Source organism: Sabethes cyaneus, chromosome 2 (genome assembly GCF_943734655.1).
Source record: "Sabethes cyaneus chromosome 2, idSabCyanKW18_F2, whole genome shotgun sequence".
NCBI lineage: Eukaryota > Metazoa > Arthropoda > Insecta > Diptera > Culicidae > Sabethes > Sabethes cyaneus.
The window spans coordinates 166,269,862-166,297,219 of NC_071354.1; the positions used below are offsets into that span (position 1 = coordinate 166,269,862).

The following is a 27,358-nucleotide window of genomic DNA, read 5'->3' on the forward strand; positions in this document are numbered from 1 at the left end:
TCCCGTATTTTTTCCTTTTCTGTGTTTTTTTAAATTTTTTTTTTGTTCCGATTTATCTCCATTTTGTCTTCATTTCCTTTTTCATTGTCCTTGTTTTCTTTATCATTTTTTTTTTCTTTTCTCTCATTTTTCTTTTTTTCTCTTCCGTACCTCTTTTTCTGTCCAGTCTCCCAATTTTTGCCTGATTTTCCTTTTTTCTCCGATTTTCTTCTGTCAACTGTTTTCTCTTTTTACGTCGTCCCATTTTCCCTTCCAATGTATCACGGTTTTTCTTTTGTTTTTCTTTTTTTATGCTAGTTTTTCTTCTCTTTCCATCTCGTTTGTCCAGGTCCAGGTAACGGTTTCCCAGGTACTCTTTTTCGTTTTCTTCTCCAGGAGCAGCAAGAGACAGACTACCTTTAGATCCATCGGTAATCCATCTAAGAATGCGCTAAGAAAATTTACTACAGTTGGATTTCGAACTTGGCAACAAAGACGTATCGCCCATGTTGCCAAAACCGAAACCGTGCCAAAATCGAAACCCTTTTTTGATATGCAAAAATTGAATATAAGTGCATTAGAAATTGACAAAATGTTATTAATCAACGATTGCAACCTTTTTATGTTTACAAAATCCGCCAAAAGCTATCCGTGCGTTGCAAGTAAGTTTTTGGCGTTCTCCGGTAAGACGTAGTCCTGCGGCAATAAAAATATTATTGTTCGAAATCGCAAACCTTTTTGCATGGACACACTTAGGGCAATATTTGTTCGTCATTTAAAGTATGTATGCGGAAACTATACCAGTCAGTTTCCATATTTTTGCAAGTAAAATATTTTGTGTTGCCAAAAACGAATACTTTTGTTGCCAAAATCGAGGCATGCCAAAATCGAACCACGCCAAATTCGAAATCCCACTGTAATATGCTAAGACAATTTTTGATTTAGGTAAGTATTACCGGAAGGAAAACCGAATTTTTCGATCATTTCTCAGAAATAATAAAAGTTGTTATCATGAAAATTTTATCACTAGATTAACGATTAGAAATTAAAAAATAAGAAAAAAAAAATTATTTAAAAAAAATTCAATTGACTGAACATGATATTTTGACTTTTCTTTGGAGATGGACCATCAATTGACTTATAATTGGATTTAAAAGTTAAAACGAATATAAATTGGTTTTAAATTGGACTTGAAACTGGATTTTAAATCGGACAAGAAGTTGCACCTGGAAGCATTTAGAATTGGACATGAAATCAAACTTAAAGTTGGACTTACATTTGGACTTGAAATTAGATATAAATTGGATTTAAATGTAATTAGAATTGAATAAGGACTTGAAATTAAGCCCAAATTAGGCTTGAAACTAAACTTGAAATATAATTTAAACTTGAAACTATTTTTAGTCAACAACGGAAACCTTTCTATGGAAGACTGTATATTTAAAATCATAAATTAAAGATACTTTATAAGAGTAACTAGCTGACCCGACAAACTTCGTATTGCCACAAATTAACCTGTGTTGTACATAAATCATGAATCTCGGATGATCTTTATCACTTCTCGAGTTTTGCAAGTCCCCCAGTGGGCGGCGCTTCCGACGGCGGGTCACCGGCAACACTCGCGACCGGCTCGTCCTGAATGATCTAGTGTTACTATAGATAGTTTTTGTGGTCTTGTTATTGATTAATGTTTTATGGAAGAGTCTCGAATTTCTCGAGTTGGATTAGTTTTTGAGTTTCGCCAAAATTTCTGTTTTATTTGTATGAGAGTCCATATCCCCCTACCACAGGGGTGAGAGGTCTCTAACTATCATAAAATAAATTCAAGACTCAAAAATCTCCTACATGCTAAATTTGGTTCCATTTGCTTGATTAGTACTCAAATTATAAGGAAATTTGTATTTCATTTGTATGGAAGCCCACCCTCTTAAAAGGGAAAGGGGTCGTAATACACCACAGAAAAAAAATTCTGCCATTTAAAACTCTCACATGCCAAATTTGGTTCCATTTACTTGATTAGTTCTAAAGTTATGAGCAAATTTGTATTTCGTTTGAATGGGAGCCCCCCCCCTCCTAAAAAGGTAAGAAGTCCTAATTCATCATGGGAAAAATGGTTGCCTCCAAAAACACCCACATGCCAAATGTTGTTCTATTTGCTTGATTAGTTCTCGAGTTAGGAGGAAATTTGTATTTCATTTGTACAGGAGCCCTCCCTCTTAGAGTGGGGAGGGGTCCCAATTCATCATTGAAAAAAAAATTGTCTCCAAAAACACACACATGCCAAATTTGGTTCAATTCGCTTGATTAGTTCTCGAGTTATGAGGAAATTGGTATTTCATTTGTACAGGAGCCCCTCCTCTTAAAGTGGGGAGGGGTCCTAATTCACCATAGAAAATTTTCTTGCTCTCGAAAACCTTCACATGCCAAATTTGGTCGCATTTGCTTGATTAGTTCTCGAGTTATGAGGAAATTTGTATGGAAGTTCCCCCTCTTAAAGGGGAGAGGAGTTATAATTCCTCTTATAAAGAGGGGAGGGGTCTCAATTCACCATAGAATAAATTCTTGTCACCAAAAAAAACACCCACATGCCAAATGTTGTTCAATTTGCTTGATTAGTTCTCGAGTTAGGAGGAAATTTGTATTTCATTTGTACAGGAGCCCCCCCTCTTAGAGTGGGGAGGGGTCCTAATTCACCGTAGAAAATTTTCTTGCCCTCGAAAACCTTCACATGCCAAAGTTGGTTCCATTTGCTTGATTAGTTCTCGAGTTATGAGGAAATTTGTATGGCAGCCCCCCCCTCTTAAAGGAGAGAGGAGTTACAATTCCTCTTATAAAGAGGGAGGGGTCTCAATTTACCATAGAATAAATTCTTGTCACCGAAAACACCCACATGCCAAATTTGGTTCTATTTGCTTGATTAGTTCTCGAGTTATGAGGAAATTTGTATTTCATTTGTATAGGAGCCCCCCCTCCTAAAGTGGGGAGAGGTTCTTATTCATCATAGAAAACATTCTTGCCTCCAAAAACACCTACATGCCAAATTTGGTTCCATTTGCTGGATTAGCTCTCGAGTTATAAGGAAATTTGTATTTCGTTTGTATAGGAGCCCCCCCCCCTCTTAAAGTGGGGAGGGGTCCCAATTCATCATAGAAAAAAATTTTGTCTTCAAAAACACACACATGCCAAATTTGGTTCCATTTGCTTGATTAGTTCTCGAGTTATAAGGAAATTGGTATTTCATTTGTACAGGAGCCCCCCCTCTTAAAGTGAGGAGGGGTCCTAATTCAACATAGAAAATTTTCTTGCCCTCGAAAACTCTCACATGCCAAATTTGGTTCTATTTGCTTGATTAGTTCTCGAGTTATGAGGAAATTGGTATGGAAACCCCCCCTCTTAAAGGAGAGAGGAGTTATAATTCCCCTTATAAAGAGGGGAGGGGTCTCAAATTACCCTAGAATAAATTCTTGTCACCGAAAACACCCACATGCCAAATTTGGTTCTATTTGCTTAATTAGTTCTCGAATTATGCAGAAATTTGTGTTTCATTTGTATGGGAGCCCCCCCCTCTTAGTGGGGGGAGGGGTCTCTAACCATCACTAAAACCTTTCCTGGCCCTAAAAACCTCTACATGCAAATTTTCACGCCGATTGGTTCAGTAGTTTTTGATTCTATAAGGAACACAAAACAGACAGACAGACAGACAGACAGACAGACAGACAGACAGACAGACAGACAGACAGACAGACAGACAGAAATCCTTCTTTATAGGTATAGATATTTCACTCAATCTTTTTATAAGCAATATTTCACGAAATTCACGACGCAATAGCGCCTACATCTGCAATCAATTATCCATTTCGAACGTAACTCACCGTGCCTGTGTCGTTCGCTGTTTGCCCAAGCAACGACCAGCAGACCATTTCTGGGGCGGAAACCCTAGGACATGCCAAATTCTGGGAATTCTGGTTATGGTGGTGAAGCATATTGGCACCCCTTTCCTGTTGAATTTGACGTGCATTCCACACTGACCAAATCAGGGAGTGTCCTAAAGCGTTCATCTCCTCTTTTCGAGCGCTCGAGCATCAATTCTCGATTCTCCGGTCGGTCGCCGAGGCGAGCGCAGAATAATAAGGATTAGCTTCTTCTGTTTATTTCCATGCGAAAAGCCAGCGTTGCTGTCGTCGACCATCGGTCGGCTGGTCGTGCGTGGAATCGCCGATCGAGTCTTATTTATGCGAATCTGTGCACCCGTTGACAGACACCTCGGTTTGGCGTTGGGTGTGTTGTTGACTGACGCTCTGGGACGCTGCTGGCTGCCTGGGTACAAGAGACAAAGGTCTTTGCAATGCTGGGCAGCGTGGAACGGTTTTGGTATGGCCGCGAAACCAAGCAAGACTGGAATAGTAAAAATCTCTCGCCTTAGACGACCGGCATTTTTGATTGGGAACTTTGAACGGTTGCTAGAACGGCCGCTGCCAGCCGCTTAGACAGGTCTCCTTTTGACTTTGAAGACAGACACACACGCGGAAGATAAGTTGTGATAACGATGTCGTTTGTTGATACTGTCACTAAGCGCTAGCTATCGACGGCTGACGAACGTAAATCGACGAAGTGTCATTCGCCGTGTCGGCAGCAATAGTGTCAAGTTTGATTTGTCATTAGGATTCCAACGCTCCGGTCGCTGATTAATGCTAATCAACTTGATTAGAAAACGTGAGGATAATTTTTTTCCCCGGTTTCGAATGAAACTGTCGATTTATTCCAGTTGATATGATGCCACAATTAACAGCGGTTGTTTCTATTTTGTTTATCTTAACCTCGATTGGTTGTGAAGTGAAGTGAAGCATTGACGTACGTACAGCTGCAATGCAACTCTTTGTCCAGATCAGAACGGAGCAGACTTTGAAGTTAGACAAGCTCCTGTCGATGGCATGCGGATTGTTTATTGATCGTTGTCATATTTACTTTGATGTTTTACATTTCTTTCGCGTAGAGACAGGAAGACGCTAACACAAAAAGTTAATGCAAATTAAAGATTCTTAACCTCCACCGAGGACAAAGACACCGATGAGTGACGCATGTTTGGGCTTCGATTAGTTCGGCTTGCTTCCTGCATAAAGAATAGAGCTTTATGGAGCGAAATTATCTACTTTAGCTTATGTAACATGAGTTTTTAGATGAACCCTTAACTTATGGGAACAGAATATTGGCAGTGGCGCGTGCTTAGCAACTAAGTCAGACTAATTTGTAAAACATTCACACTCTAATAGGAAGAGCAAGCGTAAATTTTCTTTCACGCATGTTGATGACTTGCATGTCCGAAACTAATTAAGTGCCTCAGCTTGCCTATTAATAATTGTACCAGAAATTTTCCCAGCCCAGCAATCCTCAACCATACTGATACAGACAGAGGCTTCTCATTGCAGGGTTTAGTCCTAATCAACAAATGAGATGCAAAACATTATGAAACAAATGGGGTTTGTTGTTGTTATGATATATATCCGATGGAAACTTCCCGCACGCGTAGCACAGGAGCCTCGCGAGCGAGATGATTTTCTCGCTGATTAGCTTTCTCACCCATTGTAAATCGTTCAAGTAACGGGCAGTGATGGCGAGTGGGAAATAGTTTGTTTACGTTTTTTTTGCGCATTCGGGAACGACGTAAACAATTGCGCCTTTCTTTAGCGGTGTCTCACCTGTATGACAGACGAGATTGAACTGTTTCGACGTACGTTGTTGCAGTCGATTACTTATTGTAGGAATCCTTAACTCGACTAAAATAGCCGTGAAAATGCCTGACTAAACTAGAATTTTTTCACGTCTGAAATCTAATGGTTATGTTTACAATTTTTGTAGACGAATCCGATACCATTAGCAAACAATAATGTTAGGTATGTGATTCAGAACGGTTCCACTTTCAATTTTTTTTTTATTTTACCTTCACCTGCCGTGGAAAACCGTATTAGTATTGCCAGAAACTGTAAACTGTTCATTTGCTTCGAATTCATGTCACAGTAGGTGGTTGTCTGCATTTGCATTTATAGGAATTGTGGCTTTGACCGGTGCCATGGTGACCGACGACGGCGCCACTAGGGCATATGCCCTAAACCGTTGTTGCTGGGGTTGTTCCGATTGGGCACCCTTCTCGGTTCGGTTAGGTATAAGGTGCATAGAAGGGAAAGCTTGTTAAACCAAATGCTTTGAAAAGAGAAACTATAACATTTCGACACGTGTAGTCACAGAGAAAATGTTGCATAGACGAAAGATATGTATAATTTAGTAATGAAATGGTCATGAAATAAACTTTCTATTTACGTTTTCCCGCAGTTTTAAGTGAATAACTAAGTTCCAGAAAACCTAATAATTCATTGTCTGGTTAGGTTACCGTGTCTCATTTTATTATATCCCAAGCAAATCTTTCGATTCTAATGACTTACCAGCCGCCAGCGTCAGCTCATGTTAGTAAGTAAGCCAGTCTCATTACAAGTTTTGCTTATGAGGCATCGATATTTACGTATTTTGATACAATAATTAACGATGTCATGAACTACTGTTAAACGTTCTTGAAAAATTACTAAATTTATACAAACCAAGCATACCGATAGAATTGAATAAAAAAATATGTTAAACTAAGCTATAAAACAATGTCCCAGCAATAGATCAAAGAACTGGTCGCAGTGGTCCAAAGTCCCCAACAAGGAAAAAAGCTATAAAACCTATGGTTTTAAGAACGAGGAGCATGTAGGAAACGCTCATCAACTTTCTTCTTCAGGAAGTAAATTCATAAAAATACGTAAATGTTTTGTATTAGTCATTATTATCTCATTATTGTTGGCTTTTTAAGAACATTTTTGAACGAGCGTGTATTGATCTCACATAACCAGGTACTCACACACCAACCACTGCTTCATATGCCGATTCAGCATCGTTTGCCTTCGTGCCTCGCTCGTTACAAAAACAACTTTTTTTTCAAGCGACGGTTGTATTTGATGGTCGTTTTCTTGATCTCATTTAGGAATGGCGACGCGTTCACAAAACATTGAAGCGTTACAATAAACGTGTGGCTTTTATTCGTGTTGCCTTTCCATAAAAGCTGGGCTTAAACGTCTTTCTAAGACTAGACCCTTCTTTATCGACAGACTTCGTGGCCGGCTGTTAGAGTACAGATCAGTTACGGGTTTAGTGCTAAAATCCTACTGATTCTAGCTAGCAGCTTCGCTCAGTCGAGATTCGAAAATACTACGACTGGCTTGTTAGACTAGCATCGAACCTCGAAGCTAACTGAGTGGTTGTGTTGAATTTACATGTGTTTGACGTATTTTTCTACTGGGTAAGGTATAACATCATTTCCGTCAACGACAACGTCTTTTTCATGACACTCCAATGTAATTTTATGAACATACGACAGAAAAACGACATAAAAATAACGAAAAGGCGTATAAGTAAAAAAGAGACAGACGCTCAACAATAAAAATTTTGACGAACAACATGACAAATGAAGTTATTTTTGTTGCCTCGGCAAAAAAATTGACGAAAAGAGGAAAGAAAAAAAAACAAAGAAAATACAACAAAATGACTACCAAACGACCCTCGAAAACGGATGGAGTAGAATTTAGAATACGCTCGGCCGTCAACGAGGCCGCAACCGCGGTGCTTGGTGTGGAAACCTCGAGTGCACGAAATGATTGGTTTGACGGGGAATGCCAAGAAGCGATAGAGAGAAAAACCCGATTTAATCCACCTAGTGGTGAAAGGAACCTTTGTTATACGGTCTTACTTACTATTTGAGATAGAAATCGACACATTTTCGTAACATAATTCATCTATTGGTTATCGTAACGTAGTGCGTTGGTTTACATAAAATTTTTGAAAATTGAATAAGTTTACAAAATTTGAACAAAATAGAAACACTTTAAAATTTTGATAGATCCTTTTTTCGTGAAATTTCTGAGTAAGGATAAGTAAGTTGTTATTAATCTGAGTAAGTGCAAATAAAAGTAAGTTGTAAGAGGAAATCTTATGCTTTAGCATATACATTGTCTAGTAAAGGTCTAGTTTATAGGTTTTTGAACTATGCATAGTTTCCTGTAATGCCATTCTATTTGAATCACATCAATAGAGTTGTATTTTATACAACACGTCTAGGTTTTTCAACGCCATACTGTTATAAAGTTACAAATCGTTGCTTAACAAACGTATATTATTCAACAAACTTATTGTGAGCAAAATATCATAATTATTTAATCAATTAATAATTTAAATTGTTGGGAAATGTATGCAGCAAAACTATCAGCAAATGTAAAATGTTTAAAATTTATCCGTCTGCTGGTAGTCAAGTAATTCGGAGTAAAAATTAGGGTATTCTGTATAATCAAAGTTCTACAGTTCCTAAACAAGCAAACATACAAGTATACTATTTTCAGCAAAGTTGTGCATTTTTGCTATTTGTACAATTTTGTTGTACATGAAAAAGTCATACAACAATTACAAAAAGAGCAAAAATAGAAAAACTGATTTTAAAAATTCATATACAATAAATAAGATATTCCTATCTTCGCTGCAGAGATAGAAGGTTACTGTCTTTAGCAAAATTTCTTGAAATAATATGCTCTATAACTTTCAACATAACACATCAATGTGTTATATTGACTATAAAGAAAAATATTTTTTTAAATCACTTTTAAGGGGATTAATCAAAATTTAAATTGCACCAGACGATAAAGCTTTCAATTTCAAGAAACTCTTCCAAAGGTTCGATAAACCTAAAACCAAGTTTTCCCAGTCAAAACTCTAGCGCATACGTTTTCTTTGGTTTGGGGCTATTTTGCGCGCGAGTAACTGTGTTACAAAAGTTGGCGCGAGTGTTCGAGGGTTAATATCTTTTTACCGGTAAAACCAATTCTTATGAAATTTTGCATATATATTCGTAGTGTCAAAAGCTCTCGTTTGATATTAAAATAATTGAAATTAGGTAAATTATCTTGGTTAAAATCATTATAAATTATTGTTAATTTTGGTGTGGTGTATACGGTTGCTCATAACTTTCAAATTAAACGTCCAATCAAAAAACCATTCAATAGTGATCTATTGGGATAAATTATCTTTCAAATGAGACTAATAGCTCATAAATCGGTTTGGCCATCTGTGAGAAACAGGCGATAATTATTACCTTGTCAAAACAGGTTTTTTAAGCATAACTTTTAAACTACTTGTTTGTTTTCAATTAAAAATTCCTGAACAATTTAACTTTAATAAGGGCTTTCATTTGATATTAAGATCGTTGAAATCGGTCATGTAGTTCCGGAGAAACCCGTGTCACGTAGTTTTCACATATTTGCTTATAACTTTTAAACGAAACGTCGTATCACGAAACAACTCAATAGTGATCTACTCTACGATAACACCTTTCAAACAAAAGTAATAGCGAACAATTCGGTTCAGCCATCTCTGAAAAACAGGCGATAGAAAAAATCATTACATACATACACACACACACACACACACACAGACATTGCTCAAATCGTCGAACCCTATCGATTGGTATATGTGACTTAGCCCTCCGGGCCTCGGATCAATTTCGTGTTTTTCGACCAATTTTTAAACCTTTGTTATAGTATAACAAAGGTAAAAAAAGAGCTTGGGAAAACTATCTGAGTATATCCACGAGAGAGAATTTGGCCAAGTATCGACGAGCGAGGAATGAATTGACCACGATCCTGAGAAGGAAAAAGCGCCAGAAGGAGGACAGAGATCGTGAGGAGCTTGAACAACTATTCCGGGCTAATGATACCCGCAAGTATTACGAGAAGGTGAACCAAACTCGAAAGGCCCACACACCAAATCCTGACAAGTGTAGGGACGAGGGAGGTGATCTTATCACAAACGAGCACGAGGTGGTCGACAGGTGGAAGCAGTTCTTCGATGAACACCTCAACGGCGATATAGCAGCAGGAGACGCAATGGAAGTTAACCTCGGAGTAGTAGTAGTAGTAGTAGTAGTAGGGGAAAGCCACCATCATTTCAAGGACTTGCCAATGTATGTGGGTAGAATTACAGTAGATCCAAATTTGATTATCATATGAATTTCACACTAATGCTGTTACAGAAGGGCCAAAAGGGATTGGGCGGACCCACAAGCAGAGGCACTTGTGCGCATTCCGGGGTTATAAGAGTCGCCTTCCAGCATTAGGATCCTTCCATGTAATAATCAATTTCGCTATACCAACTTTAACCCACGTGATGATTTGTTTGTTTTGAATTGAGAAGTGCCATATTTGCTTCAGACCTTAAGGATTCAGGTTGGCAATCCACTCCATCATCCAGCCTTCCACATTTATGATATCAATAATAATACTGTTAATATATGATATGATATTAAGATGAAATGTGGTATAAATGATAAAAATAGAACAATCTCACCAGCAGTCCTTCGTATGGAATAGAGTAGCGTCCTTTGGGTTCCATAAATGCTTCTTATTTAATTTTAATTTTTAAAAGTTAATTTAATTTTTCATTCTAGTATCCATGTGCAGTATTAAAACTCGTTTTGGCCAGTTTTTACTATATAGCAGGAGCTGCTTCATAAGCTAAAACGAAAAAAATAATTAAAATAACTTATTAGGCTTACCTATTAGCTAGACCGTGTGGCTCCGCCGTCTGCCCAAAACCGCGGTTTTGAGACCAGGCAGCCGGGAACCACCCAGCAACGCACCTCCTAGCTTGGCTACTCAATAGAGCATTACCAGGTATGGCCACGTGGAGGCGCTAGGTAGGGGCTTGGGCTGGCTAGAGCTATATTGGACGCTCATTTGCCTTCCCCATTTCATACCCGCAATGGAAGTTAACCTCGGAGTACCTACAAACGACAACAGCGTACCGGCTCCCGATCTCGAAGAGATCCGACGAGAAATCCGTCTGCTGAAGAATAATAGAGCCGCCGGGAAGGACCGACTCCCGGCAGAACTCTTCAAAAACGACCAAGAACCGCTAGTAACGGCACTTCGCTGGCTGATTTCAAGGATTTTGGAAGAAGAGAAACTACCGGAGGAGTGGATGGAAGGCGTAGTCTGTCCCATCTACAAAAAAAAGGGCGACCGGCTAGACTGCTGTAACAACCGCGGCATTACGCTGGTCAATGCCGCCTACAAGGTGCTCTCCCAGATTTTGTTGCGTCGTCTATCCCCAATAGCAAGAGAATTCGTAGGGCAGTATCAGGCGGGCTTTATGGGGGCCCGTGCTACTACGGATCAAATTTTTACTCTCCGACAAATCCTTCAGAAATGTCGAGAGTACAACGTGCCCACGCATCATATTTTCCTGGAGCAGCATACGATACCGTTGAACGCGAACAGCTATGGCAGATAATGCACGAGTACGGTTTTCCGGACAAACTGACGCGGCTGATCAAAGCTACTCTGGAACGAGTGCAACGTGCGCGTTTCGGGGACACTCTCAAGCCCTTTCGAATTGCGCAGAGGGTTACGACATGGGGATGGACTGTCCTGTATGTTATTCAATATCGCTATTGAAGGTGTGATCCGGCGAGCGGGCATTGAAACGAGGGGAACGATCTTCAGTAAGAGTAGCCAACTCCTAGCCTTTGCAGACGACCTCGACATCATTACTAGAAACCGTGGGACGGCGGAGGTAATCTACGCCAGACTAAAAACGGAGGCTAGGAGGATAGAGTTACAAATTAATGCGTTGAAAACCAAATATACGGTAGGAAGAGGCTCCCGAGAAAGTAACGTTTGCCTCCCACGGACAGTGACTATTGACGGCGATGAACTGGAAGTGGTTGATGAGTTCGTATATTTGGGATCTCTGGTCACCGCCGACAATAATACGAGTAAGGAGATCCAACGACGCATTCAAGCTGGAAATCGAGCCTACTTTTCCCTTCGCAAGACGTTTCGATCAAGGAGCATACGCCGCCGCACAAAGCTAATGATGTACAAAACGCTAATCAGACCGGTAGTCCTCTACGGACTAGAGACAGTAACTTTACTTACGGAAGACATACGTGCACTTGCCGTTTTCGAACGAAAGGTGTTGCGGACTATTTTTGGCGGAATACAGACGGAAAGCGGAGAGTGGCGGAGACGTATGAATCACGAGCTACAGGCACTGCTTGGAGAGATTCCCATCGTACACCTGGCGAAAGTTGGGAGACTACGGTGGGCCGGCCACGTCGCAAGGATGCCGGACGACTGTGTAGTGAAATCCATTCTCTTCAAGAACCCCACCGGCACCAGGAATAGAGGGGCTCAACGTGCTAGATGGCTCGACCAGGTTGAAGCCGACTTGCGTGTGTCGAGACGCGCAACGAATTGGCGACGAGTAGCCCAGGACCGAATACAATGGAGAGGAATTCTTGATACGGCAAGAGCCACCCCGGCACTCGGCTGAATAAGTGAAGTGACTACCAAAAGACACCAAAACAGCAACAAAAATGAAGATAAAAATAGTCAGCCGCCGAAAAAAACTTCCGAAAATTCCAAAAATAGAGCACAAAAAATGTTGAACAGACGACGAAAATAATATGAAAAGATGGCAAACAAGCCCATGAACAAACGTAAAAAATACATTAGACTATAAAGAAAAGAAAACAAAAAGATGACGAAAAGGCGTTGAAAAGACAACAATACGATTTTTTATATAACGGTATATAGACATAGACAAAGAGAACAGTAGAAGCAATGCACAACAGGCAAAAATGAGCTCGTATTTTCAATAATTAGAAAACGCTCATGGAGACCTTGGAAAGATGACCATTTTGCCCTATAAACCCAAAAAATCATAGCAAAAGCTAATTAAAAAGTATAAAAGCTTATTTGCTGCCTGTGAAATGAACTCAAATAACTTCCAAATTTTATCAAAACATCATTTTACCCAATTCTCCCCTAAATACAAAGTAAATCCTAATTAAAGCGATTAATACTAACTTAAGGACAAAAACAGTCTTCAGAAAAAATGTGTATTTGAATATACTGAATCATTCTGGAGAACAGTTGAAAGCAATAAATTGGATGCAAAGTTATTGTGCAGAATTGATATTTAAGAATTCTTTTTAAATCAATCATTATATTTCGCAACTTACTAGAGATATATAGCTACTATATTCAGCAAAGTTGCCCGTTTTAGTGTGTTCTACAATTGTTCTGAAGACATTTTTTTGGACGTACTCAAAAAACAAAAATTTAAATCACTCTAATAGATGAATTTATGGTCACCGTAATAGTGTAAGCAGGGATGGCACAGTCACTTTGACTCAATTCACATTCATGCGACAGTACCGTCTCAGTCATGCAGAATTTGAAAAAGTTGGAGGAATAGATTCCAAACTAGCGGCTTCTAATTATTGGGATTTCGAGTTCATTTTTGCTCATTGTGCAATGTTGCAAATCGAGCGTGAAATAAATGATACCTACTCTCACGCGAGCGAGTATGAGAAGCATACACACGTAAAAAAAGAACGTTCTTCTGTTCAGAGTTCGGTAATATTTTACCGAACATTTTGAGTGTGTATGCCACTTACGCACGCATACAACAAACAACCACCGTTGTTGCAGACATTCTGCTACCTACATACTCGCGAACGCTCAGCCTCGTAGCGTATTTCTGCATATCCAACTCTCAAGGTTAAGAAGTTAAGTCGATTGGTCGGTAGAGTCGCGATCGATACGGTGCTGTTTGTTTGTTTTGATCGACTGTTCGCCGATCGTACTAAAAGTATATGATTGGACAATGCAGTTCTTAGAACTCAGGCTTCCCCCACCTAAACATGTCATGATTGGAAAAATTGAGCCTTCTCCGTTAGGAATTTTTATAAGGAATTATGTTTTGGTCGCGAATGCGACATGTGGAGACTTAGCCTTTCTCTCGAGTTAAAGAAACGAAGTCCGTTTATGTTAAATAACGTGTATGTTAAAAAGCAAACAATTCGTGAGCTGCCACGTGTCCATGCGGCCTAAAGTAATGAAATCAAAGGTGTTTATAGTATGCAAACAGAGTGGAATAAGGTGTGGAGGGTAAACAGCGGGAAATTAAATAAAGAAGGGCCATTGGAGAAACGCATAGTTGGTTTGCATAACGCTGCTCTTCACCCACATTGCTGTTCACGCTTTATTCCACACTGCTTGGATACTATAAACCTTCGATTATTTTTTCTTCACCGGGTCCAGCCTCGGTGTAGTGACATGCCTCCCACGCCGAGACACGGGTTCAATTTCCGGCCTCGCAAATGTCACGAATGACCCAAGCTGTTAAAATGACTCTAATCACACCAATTCAAAAATAATTTCTTTTATCGGTTTCACCATCTTTTGGAAAAAGACTACCGTTATAAAGAAAAATAAATTAATGTCTAACTTCATTGTAAAACTAAAGACAGCAAATCATGTGGTTGGCCCAACAATAAGATGACGAAAAGACTAATAGAGAGCGAAAACCACGAAAAAACAGCAAACAAATGACAAAAAGACGACGAGGAGACGGCGAAGCGATAGCAACCATGAAAAGATACCAAAAAATGCCAAAAAAGCGAAAACAAATTTAAAATGACCATAAAAACGATGAAAAGTCATTTTAGACATGATATAAAACAGCAAAAAAAATGCCAATGTCACAAAAATCCATAAAAATGACAAGAAATCACTGAAAAGAATAAAAAAGACGATGCGAATGATTTCAAAATGGTGGATGTGGAAAAAAACGATATTGCCTCTAGTGGTTTTCATGATCAATTTCATAAAACCGTTGATAAAATTATGAGCTCCACTATAATTTTTTGATAACCGCTATAAACCTGCCTTCCGACTAAGTGGTCCACACCTAAGAAGATTTTTATAACCTCTTTGAGCATCAGATTATAAGCTCAAGTAGTCTTATCACACCCGGCTGAAAGCAGCAATAGAACTGATTATGCTTGACAGCCACTGTCATAATTTGTTATATTAGAAAGCTATAAAGGATAAAGCTTGCTCTAGTAAAAACTTAAATCAATTAGCAAGCTTTGTAACTGGAAACTATATACCCGTGAGCAGTGACAAACACTTGATGCAAACAAACCTTCAAATGAAGCCAAAATGTAAACCTAAACCTTCATTCATGCCAACATTCGGTTAAATTTTGCTTGTTGCTTAATTTTGAGATGAAATTATAAACCATTATTCGGTCACAAAAACACAAACGGTATTTAAAACCACGGATTATTCTTTAGATTTTATTGGATTGGATTGGATTGGATTGGATTGGATTGGATTGGATTGGATTGGATTGGATTGGATTGGATTGGATTGGATTGGATTGGATTGGATTGGATTGGATTGGATTGGATTGGATTGGATTGGATTGGATTGGATTGGATTGGATTGGATTGGATTGGATTGGATTGGATTGGATTGGATTGGATTGGATTGGATTGGATTGGATTGGATTGGATTGGATTGGATTGGATTGGATTGGATTGGATTGGATTGGATTGGATTGGATTGGATTGGATTGGATTGGATTGGATTGGATTGGATTGGATTGGATTGGATTGGATTGGATTGGATTGGATTGGATTGGATTGGATTGGATTGGATTGGATTGGATTGGATTGGATTGGATTGGATTGGATTGGATTGGATTGGATTGGATTGGATTGGATTGGATTGGATTGGATTGGATTGGATTGGATTGGATTGGATTGGATTGGATTGGATTGGATTGGATTGGATTGGATTGGATTGGATTGGATTGGATTGGATTGGATTGGATTGGATTGGATTGGATTGGATTGGATTGGATTGGATTGGATTGGATTGGATTGGATTGGATTGGATTGGATTGGATTGGATTGGATTGGATTGGATTGGATTGGATTGGATTGGATTGGATTGGATTGGATTGGATTGGATTCATTAATTTACTATATTAGTTATGTACTGAACCAATAAAATAATCGCCATTGGCGAATTTCAATTAACCTTTCTAAGCACACCTGAGGGATCGAGTTATTCGGCTTTTTCACAACTGGATTTCCATTCTCTTTGCACTATTTAACTGAAAATTGTTTCTACTTTCTCGATAAAACATAAAAATAAAATATTTTTTGGACTATATCATGATGGAAGCAATATTTGCGGGGTGTCGTAATCAGGATATTGGGGGTTTCAAACTTGTTTCTCAACATGCATTACAAATTTTATGTTTACAAAGATTTATTTAAATATTTTGTCTTAATTTTTATTCTGAAAATGTAACAAAAATGTCTCTGTTTATTGCATGCCAAAAATTGCTCAGCGATTTGGAACTATATGAGAATCAACTTCGGTTCTCTTGTTTTCTGTTCACAAACCATCCTAATAGGCAATTAGGTTAATTACAAAAGAAATGAAGTTCACAACCTTGGAACATTTTTTTAAATTTAATCTGCGTAAAAATTAGCTTTAACAAAGTTCAATCAGTTATGTCAGTTATGTGTTAAAAGTTTTCACAAACGGAGCAAATTCTCTTAGCAATCCAATACAATTTCTATCTTGAAAAAGGTTTTTTCGTAAATAATTTTGCGGTTATGAATTACTTTTGTAGATGGGCATAGAAACTATATTCTACTAGTTGGATTTTTAAAAAATATTTCTATATCTTGTGAATTCCTAATTATTTTAACCTTTTTTTTCTAACTACTGGTCATACGCTGTCTCTAGTCGTTAGTTTTTAGACCAGAACTCCGGAACGGAAAGTTTCATCCTTGTAAAATGTTTACCTCGAAAACCCTAGCAATCAGCAATTACGAAAAAGCTTATTTTTGAATTTTTCTATAGTGTAGATGTTCCAGTAATGGAGGAGTTATGACAGCAGATAGTATTTAAAGACAATTAGAATGCTCAATTTACCAGTTTCCAGTTGAACTATATGTTAATATGGTGCACCATAAAGTTGGCTTTAAGTACATACCAAAGTTATACGATTCTGTTGGTTAATATATCTAAAATATTCCTTTTCCTGACATTATTCTGTGCTCCTAAAGTAGTGGTAATGTTCCTCCAATAGTGTAAAATTTGCCTATAATAGTGGAATTTTGTTTACCGCTCTTAGTAACGCTTGCAGTGAGCATAGAAGCAAGTGGTTAACAGCGTAGGCTTGTTAAAATGTTATGAATTGTTGCGAATTTCTTAGTCAATTGCACCTTACTAGTGTGTTCAAAAGGAATTTATAGTTTCTGTACCAACATCCCAAATTTTAACTACATGTACCTTAGATAAAACTGTTAACAAATATATATTTAACAATAGAAAATTGAAATTCTCTCGAAATGATTCGAGTTTTCATTATTACACTGGTACACCCACTATTACTGGTCCATCTACCCAAATACTTTTTATTTTTTATTTTTTCTTTGTAGTATTTCGCCACTGAGGAAAATTTTTTAAGAACCTTTGTGTAGAGAATATTCTTTCTAGATTTCAGAGAAAATTTGTTTTCATATGGTAAAAAATGATTGTTCTGCTAGATTCTATACTAGGTTTAAGAGTTGTGAATCATTGAAATAAGCGATCTCGGAGGCGACAATACTGGCGTCTCCCAACGAAGATTCACATTTCTCGACTCCCAACAAGATTCACATTTCTCGACTGACTTTTTAAACCAGTTGATCCTGAGGCCAATTGGCAGGCAAAATGTTCAAACCGGTTCATCCATTGCAGAGAAAGTTAAACTCGATTAAAATAGGACACACGCGCACACATTTGCCAAATTTTCAAAAACGTGTTGATCATTATTTGATAATATGAAATGATATCAGGCTCAAATTTTGGAGCAAAATTTCAACCTTTCCTAAAGCAAAATGGTTTTACTGAATTAAATGATATACGTTTTTTGACAATTCAAATCTCTTTAATTTACAACAATTAAATGACATAATGCAAATATTTCTTGACGAATTTTCTCAATGGCCAATTAATTGGTAAATCTAGTCAAAATGTCACTCTCGAGACTCTAAAATATCTAGATTTCACAGTTCAGGCTTTATAAAGGTCATTCCAATACCAGAAGGCTGATTCACTCATTTCTTTAGAAACGCCCAAGTGAGCTATTATCGTTTAGCAACGTCTCACTTATCAATCTGGCTATCGTACGCACACCTTCGCGATAACAGTAGTCACTCGCATTCGCTTATCTTCTTCGCTTTTATTTTAAATCCTAAAATGTCAGCCTGATAAACCTGATTGCCATAGCCACCGACCGCGAGCTGTTTTAGCGAAGAGGATGAGTTAATCACGCACGAAAGTTCGTTTCTTGACTTACCCGAGGAATGTGTTGTTCACCAGCGTGCAGAGCGTTCCGCAAGATGCAATTTCGAGACTCTTAAATCCAGCTATTTTCGTACTGTCCCAATTAAACGCATAAACACATACACTGAGGCTGGCTGTAGGAGGTGGGATGACTGCTCAAATTGTTCTCATTCACTTGTTGCACTTATTAGCGAGTGGTGTAGATAGAGACAAAAAAAAATATATTGCTTAGATAAAACTCGTTTGAGAATACCGACAATACTAAGCTGGCAGTGCTTTGTTGGATTTCACGCATGAAAAATTGATTATGGTACTTGAGGGTGTCGTTTCACCACGTGACGGCCAGAAACCGCGTAATTCGTAGGTTTTGAATGACACGGCAGCGGTTGGCTGAATTTTGTCACACCGTAGCCGGGAGAAATCCGTACCAGAAAGAATTAATCGATTTTCGGTTCGATTTCGTCGTCCAAGTTACAAGATTGCGCTTCGTTTCGTTTTTTTTCTGATTACCAATTGCCACAAACTGTTTTCTCCTCTGCACTGCAGCGGTTTACACCGATTTTCCGCTGCGGTAACACACTGGTAGTGACACTTTTCGAATCTTGGACAAACAGAGGCACTTGTTTCTACGACTTCTCCGCGCCGACTGCCGTCAGTGGGACTCTTCAACCGAAATTGCCGAACCCGAACGTAGTCATGGAGAGACACAATACACCACACACTTGGCGGTCGCGCCGGTGACTCAACAACCTGCCAACAACGGAGGAATGATGATGCTGATTGTTCAATGCTTCCAGCCAGCCGGGACAGGAGGGGCTTCGTTCGCGCGCGTTCTTTGCAGTATTGTGTGCTTCTGCCTCTGCGGTAGCTCCAATCGCCAGTTAGGAAACGCGAGATAACGCAATGTACTGAGGACCAGAAAAACTATCGAATGATAATAATAAAATTTACAACAAAAAAACTCCCCGAGCAATACAACACGATACAACAGATGAAGTCAGAGTCCGAGAGAAGCGTCCAGCCAGTCCGAGTTTACGAGGGTGACTGATTAGCGGCAGCGTAGTGGAACAGAATAAAAACTCGACTCGACTCGACTGGTCTGGTTGGTAGGTATGCGGCTCTATGGGCGCAATTATTTAGCGGTAGAGAGTACTACGCGGTCGCGGATTCGCGGTTCGGAGAGTGCGAGAGTATTTCTCGCCGCAACTGCTTTTATGGTGCGTAGATATATGCCATAAGCAAGACTCTTCACGGCGTTCTCCAAACTGAGAAGATAAAATTGAATCCGTTGTTAGGATGGAAATGAACGTGATTGCTCTGTAGCATAAGTTTTCAATTAAGTTTCAAATAGGTTACACTGTTTTCTGTTAACAAACCATTGACAATTGTATAACTTGTAACCGTTCCGATGGCCTCAAATGGTATTAAAAAATTAGGACACATGGTAATAAGTCAAATTAGGATCCAAACATTGACTTTAATTTACATATGTATAAAATTTATAACTTTTAAATGGTAAAATAATATTCAAAATAAAGTTCATGATCAAACAAATAAACCATTTGCAATTCTTTAAATAGAATAATGTTTCGATAGTATGAATCACTCTGCAGTGGTGAAGCCTCCAGGCAAAAGGACTCAAACTTTTACAAAAGTTGTTGTAAAATATTACAGATCTGTACATATTTCTATTTCACGGTAATATTTAATCATTTTCAATGTTCTTGAACATTTTTTAATTACTCATTTTAAAATTTAGTTCTAATCGCGTATGCTATTTTTACATTTTACCTCAGTTTATTACTTAGATTAGATTAGAATTGTTATTTTAGAGGCTTCAGACTTAGATGGTCTGTTATCTGTATTTTTTCTTCCCAATAAGTTGCCTCGATGATTCACTATTATTATTTATTTATTTTTGTCCGTTAATTATTATTTTTATTATTTTATTATACGAGTACGAGTTGTATTCAAGCAATGTAATGTATGTATTATGTAATGATAATTATAATAGACCGTTGAATTTGTATTAAAATATGTGGCTTTTCGGTCTCGGATTTCTTACGAAAACTTTATTTTACGTTTTCGGCTGACGTTTCGTAATTCACAATTCTTTAGCATTATTTGAATATGTTTTGTTTTTTGTGTTTTCCAAATGTTGCCACATTTTTTATCAAATACCTTTTTCTTCTGTTGGGCCCGAATGACTTTCACAAAACATAATTGTTATTATTCTTTCTTTATTCTTTCTTTATTTATTCAACATCAACAGACTACAATTGTCCCAATGATGGTTTCTTATACTATTATTAATCACACAGTCAAAAATTTACAAATATACACAGATTTTCTTAAACGTCATTGATAGAGAAAAACACAGAAAAGTTTCACGTGACAGATTAAAATCAAAGACAGCAGCTACTCTATTGAAGACACGCTGTACTCCGGTCATAGCACTGTTTTGTCCATAGTTGGTGCGTTGAAACGGTATTCGCAGCATTGCGTCATTCCGCAGTGCCCTGGAACGTACATTCAGATTAATCGTACCCAAAATGGCAGGGGAATCGATGCTTCCCTGCAACATATCAGCAGCAAACAAAGCTCTCGCGACGTTCTTTCACACCTGAAGTGTCTCCAAATAGATCAACCGGCATCGTCTCTCGTAACTCGGCAATCGGAACGGATCTCGCCAAGGTAGATGACGGAACGCAAAACTTAAGAAGCGGCGTTGAGTCGACTCAATCCTAGCAATTCCGTTTTGGTAATACGGATGCCAGACGATGGAACCGTATTCGAGAGTCGAACGGATGAGTGAGCAGTATAATGCCTTAAGACAACACACGTTGGTGAAGTGTATAGCGATGCGGAAGACGAATCCTAGAGTTCTGGATGCTTTGTCCACAATGTAGGAAATGTGTCGTCTAAACGATAACTGTCCACTGTCCAAGATAATGCCGAGATCCTTCACTTGGTCGACATGTTGGGTTTCAGTACCAACGAGCTTGTAGTTGAAAATCACTGGGTTGACTCTCGTTGAAGACGGATTGCATCGACATTGGAGCGAATCCTCAAGTAAATCTTCAGATCATCGGCATAGGATAAACGAGGGCCTTCAAGAACGTGGTTGACATCATTGAAGTATAGCAGGGAGATTAACGGTCCCAAATGACTGCCTTGAGGGATTCCAGACGAGGCCGAAAACGCATTAGATTGAAAACCTTCAACCGTCACAATCAGTTTACGACCTACGAGATAGTAATTAAACCAACGCATCACACTTCCGCTGATTCCGAGTCTTTCCAATTTGGCAATTGCAATTGCATGATTGATTTTGTCGAACGCCGCAGAAAATCAGTATAGATGACGTCCGTTTGAGCACGGTCCGCTATGCTTTCCGCAATATATGATGTGAGACACTGGAGATTTATAGTGGTTCATCTGCCTGCGATGAATCCATGTTGATCATCACTTAGATATTGTTTGCAATGTGACAGCAGGTTTCGGTTTCAACTTCAGATTACGCTGAATTCTGTGTAGGTGTCGTCTATAGCATTCCCGACTGGTTCGTTTGTATACAGCGTTCAATCTTATGTAATGCTCACGCAGCAAAAGGGTGCGAAACTTGGAGTATGTCCTAAGTGCAGTCCTTTTTTCTGTCTTCAGAATACGAAGCTCGCGGGTCAACCAAAGTTTACTGTTTGGCGAATGTACTATCTTAGGTACATGACGATCGATTGCGTGCTCAATTATATGTGAAAGAGTCAATGCTGCGTTGTCGGCATCGTTTCCGTCGAGAACATCAATCCAGCCGATAGTTGCAAAGAATTCGGCAATGCTTCGGTGATCAGCATTCCGAAAGTCGTACGAAACAGGCGGGATGATTTTCATATGATCAGAATGATGGTCGTGGAGGGCTAGGATGAGTGGAGGGTGTCTTGCTAGCTTAATCAGAGGCGATAGGAGCGAGCGAAATCACTGGGGCAACATCCTGTACGCTGACGAAGCAGAGATCCAGACTGCGATTGTTCTCGTTGGTCACGTGGTTGATTTGTCGCAATGTGGCAGAGCTATAACAGTCGAGAAGCAGTAAAGCTTCGAGGTATACAGTGGAGTGATCGGGATCCGGATGGAGAAAACCATTGCTGGATGGTTCCTACAGAAGTCCTGGAAGGTTAAAATCTCCGATAATAATTAGCTCGTCGGCTGCGGTAGCCACATCGATAACTGACATTACCGACCGGGAGTGAACATCGATTAGAACGTCATCGCGTACTCGATCAGGCGGAATGTAAATTCCACACAGAAAAAGTTTACTGTTTGCGAGTTCGATACACACCCACACCTGCTCAATACTGCTCCATTGATCATTTTCAATCACTTTTGATTTCAGTTTTTTGTTCACCGCAACAAGCACTCCGCCGCCCGCTGACTTTCGACTGTTTCCGGGCCCTCGATCACAACGGAAGACTTCAAATACGGGACCGAACACCTAACAAGAGTGAGTTCGCGGGTCAAGCCAGGTTTCAGTTAACACGATGATATCGTAGCATTCATCGGATGCAGCCAGGAAGTAGTCGTTCACGTTGCTGCTCATCCCTCCGGCGTTTTGATAGTAGATGAGCACGTCGTCGTTGGCAATACGTGCCGCACAGATTGGGTTAGACTGCATGTTCGCCAAACTGAAAAAGGGTGCATCAGGTACCGGGAGTTCGTTACATGAATTGCTACGGCTACGGATTGGAAGACTCCCTCACCACAACCAACCATATATAGATTTATATATAGATAATATGTTTATATATTTATATATTTATATATTTATATATTTATATATTTATATATAGATAATATGTTTATAATGATCTTCTGAAAATTAAATAGTGAAAATTGATGTTGATTTGGTCAGTCAAATATATTTTCATAGTAAACCCCTTGTTCTGCCAACAGAATGACAATTAAATACACGAAGTGATTCAGATACAAATAAAAAAATATACCTAAATACGATTATAAAAGATTATACCTAAATACGATTATAAAAGATTATACGTGGCTGGTAATAGCACACTGTGCGTAAATTCATTGCGCACCAATACATATCTCTGTTTGGACTATTACGACAATACCGTCTTAGAAAAACTGGTAAGGCACCCCTCTTGCGTTAACTGAGTATTGGCACAAGGAATAAACCTACCAGCCTTGAACATCTGTTCCCATGTTAGTGTAGGGTCTCAGGGGTGACTCCATTGCAAAGTGAAATATCGTTTTCTCAACCTAGTGAGCATATGTGCTTCATGTTAGGAGTGATTCACGACAGGGTTTGCTCCGGAGCATTTGGTTGAAGTAAAATTATCTAAATACTTCGACTACGAACAATCAAAGAAACTCGACCTAGACAACAAAATTAATACACCGAATGGCACCTGGCCAATCGCCAATGCCAACCGCAGAATTTCCTGTCTGACGACTGAGTGCTGCTACAGCAGCTAGAACCCTAGAATCCCCATCGTGGCACTGCAGGAAATCTGTGGCGGTGACCGAAAGGATCCGCCATCCGAATGATACGTCACGACTTGATCCAATTTTACCAGAATTATCGAGCTTTTAATGAGCATGGAACGCAGTGTTTGTAGTGTTGGGCAGAATGCAACTACGTACTTGAGCGCCTGTACTCCAGGTGAGGGGCGACTCACACAGCGTCTGTCTCGGAATGAGCGGCTGATTGTGAAATGCAATATCCCGCAAGCTATATCTAAGATGGCAGAGCTATCAGCGGGATGTAGGTATCGCGTCCCCGGTAAAGTAGTATGTATGTATGTATGTATGTATGTATGTATCCACCTATCTTAGCAGAACAACCGTTCATAGCAGTGAGCCTATTTTGACAAGGGGAATTATACAAACATAACGATTGGTCACGTTTACCAGCTCCTGTATGAAGGGCTAAAAAGGAATTGGTAGGCAAACAATATCACTTGCACGTACCAGGGGTATTTACGAATCTCCTTCCAGAAACTAGATCACATGAGTCAATCGGTAAGTAAGCCCTCCCAATGCAGAATGGCCCCAATAGGTGGGGAGAAAGGCCCCCTCATTATCCACAATGTGTTATTAGCCGGGCCAAGGTTAACCTTAGGAAGTTGACCACTTGACTCTCCCTAAGCACATTGCTTCAAACAAGTACCCTGATGGACTCACCCATTCATTGATGTTATTGTTTTTGTGCAGCTTAAAGAATTGATTAATTACTTCTGTGTTTGCAATTATTTATAGTCTGTGGGTTACAGGTCATAGTTGTATTATGCTCTTCTTTATGATGTGGTTGTGTTATTATGGTGTATTATTGGATCATAATGATGTGTTAACTTTAAGATACTTTCTATTTCCATTTTATTTTTGGTATTTGAAGTGGTTTCATTATGCTTTTCAATTTTAGGCAATCCGAAATATGGATATAAGAAAAAAGCTACGAGAAATAAGTTTACCAACACCCAAGGTTAGGCGAGATACCTTTTGGCATCCTTCGATGATAAAATATACTAAAACCCCTAACCACTATCAGGGAGCTATTCAAAAGCTATCAAGTTTTTGGTATTCAATAATCATATAGGGGAAGGGCGGTAAAGACGGACACTGCGGGAAAGACGGACACTTGTTATAGTTCATAAACCATAATTTTTTGAATCAAATCAAGGATGGGAAATGTTTCTATAAACTGAATTAACACTTTTGGACTAAACTGCCGATTTTTAGCAGCGCGGTTGTCAAATTTATAAGCAAAACAAAGAAAAAATGCGTATTTACGCTAACCGATGTAATTTTGCGTGTAGAGAAAATAGTTGGTAAATCGTTAAAAAACAACATATTCATGCTAAACCGACAACATTGCGTTAGTTTGATCTTTCACTGAATATCCATTGGAAACCTAGTGAATTTTCGAATATTCAGTGAAAAGTTATTGAAGTTTGAAAAAATGGTATCCAAGTCGGGAAAGACGGACACCCAACGGTAGGGAAAGACGGACACACAGATTTTGAACTCATTTTGCCCAACAACGATTTAACATTGCAAATACTTACATATTATATATGAAAAAGTAACCAGAAGTAATATAACAGTCGGAATAAGCCAACTTTTAGAAACGATTAATTCGTCACTACTTAAAATATTGAAGGGAACCGTTCTATTTTCTCGCTCAAAGGGGGGATCGGGAAGGGGGTTTTCCCAAACCAATTCTTTCCTAAATACATGATGAAATATATTAACCTTTCTTAATACTGATAATTTGACGACGCGTGACACCTTTTTGCAAGTGTCCGTCTTTCCCATAGCAAGTGTCCGTCTTTCCCGCCCAGGCGCTTAAACTCTGATTTATACATGATGTTTATAATAATAAAAAAAGCATAAATTTTGGAAGAAATTTTCCAGCACACGTTGTAACTTTATTAGACAGAGACTTAAAGGTTCGGTTTGTACGAAAATTGCGATCAATACAGTTATATTTGAGTAGTTATTGGGTCTTTACCTTAAGGTGTCCGTCTTTACCGCCCTTCCCCTAATGGAAATTACGCGCGCGGTGTCCTAGCTAACCAGTTTCGCAAGAATTTTGCCATGGCGAGGTTAACGCGCAGATCAGCAGGGACAGGATAAGAATTGTGAGCGATAGCCAAGCTGTGAAGCCACCAACATAGGAGAAGGTTAGGAAGGCAATCAGTGAGCTGAAAACCGGTCAGGCTGCTGGGAAGGACGGTATCCTGGTTGAACTTTTAAATGCGGGGAGCGAGCGGCTGTACGAAGCAATCTACCGGATCACTGTAAGGATCTGGGAGGAAAAACAAATGCCAGGGAGTGGTTGGATGGCCTCATTTGCCCAATTTTCAAAAAGGAGCATCGACTCGAGTGTAAGAACTATTGAGGAACATTGCTCAATTCTGCCTATAAGGTACTCTCCCGTATCCTATTCTGCAGACTGAGACCGTTAGCGGAGTCCATCGTCGACGAGTTCCAAGCTGGTTTTCGTGAGGGCCGCTTCACGTCGGAACAGATGTTTGCACTGCACATCATCTGTTTGTGGCCTTTAAGGCTGCGTGCGATTCAGTCAAACGAAATGAGCTGTGGCAGATAATGCTAGAACATGGTTTTCCGACGAAACTAGTTACGCTGATTCGTGCGATACTGGATAACGTGATCCAAATCATGCGTTAGAATAGCGAGTGAGACCCTAGCCGCTTTCGTGACGTTGGATGGACTGAAACAAGGGGATGCACTCTTTAATCTGCTATTGAACATCGTCTTGGAAGGTGCAATTCGAAGAGCAAACGTGGATAGGAATGGAACCATTGGCGGAACAAGCGCTCATTTCTAGGGGGGCTCTAGCCCCCGGCATTTTTGTGACTTTTTTATTTGGTCGGCCAGCTCCATTTTTCTAGGGGGATCTAAATCTCTCCTAGGGAGAGCTTAGCCCCCTTAGTTCTTCCAATATATGGAACTATAATCAAGAAATCTCAAATGCATCTTGGCTTTGCGGATGACGTCGATATCATCGGAATCAACCGTAGAGCAGTGGAAGAGGCTTTTAGGCTTTTTTAAAAGGGAAGCTTACCATTAACACCGCCAAAATGAAGTACATTATTGTTGGTAGGGAACGTGGGTGACCAAGTGGTGTTGGTGCCGAGGTGGAATTAGATGGGGAACGATATGAAGTAATGGAGGAATTTTTATACCTTGGTACACTCGTGACATGTGACAACGTTGTAAGCTGCGAACTAAAACGACGAATTGCAGTCGCTAGTCGGGCTTTCTGCGGATAACGTAGCCAGCTGAAGTGCGTAGTTTGCAAATTCGCACAAAACTGGCGCTCTACAGAACACTAATCCTCCCGATGGCCCTTCACGGACATGAATCATGAGCGCTAAAGGAAGCTGATAAACGGGTGCTTGGGGTGGCGAAATGGAAGATGGAGTGTGGCACAGACGCATAAATCACGAGCTGTACCAAGTATACAAATATGCTGATATAGTGAAGATAGTACAATGTGGCAGGTTGCGGTGGGCTGGGCACATGGCCAGAATGCCCGACGAAAGAGTAGCCAAAACTGTTTT

The 27,358-nt window shown here is 39.4% G+C and overlaps 1 protein-coding gene across 5 annotated transcripts in view; it reads right to left on the reverse strand.

Moving 5' to 3' along the window:
* Positions 1 to 19,282, reverse strand: part of LOC128738440 (stromelysin-3) — an 86,819-nt gene extending 67,537 nt beyond the window's left edge. For all 5 annotated transcript variants that reach the window (XR_008412113.1, XR_008412112.1, XR_008412110.1 and 2 more), the window contains exon 1: positions 18,271 to 19,282. The gene's annotated coding sequence lies outside the window, so the exon portion shown is untranslated. The remainder of the gene's footprint in view (positions 1 to 18,270) is intronic.
* Between the last annotated feature and the right edge of the window lie 8,076 nt (positions 19,283 to 27,358).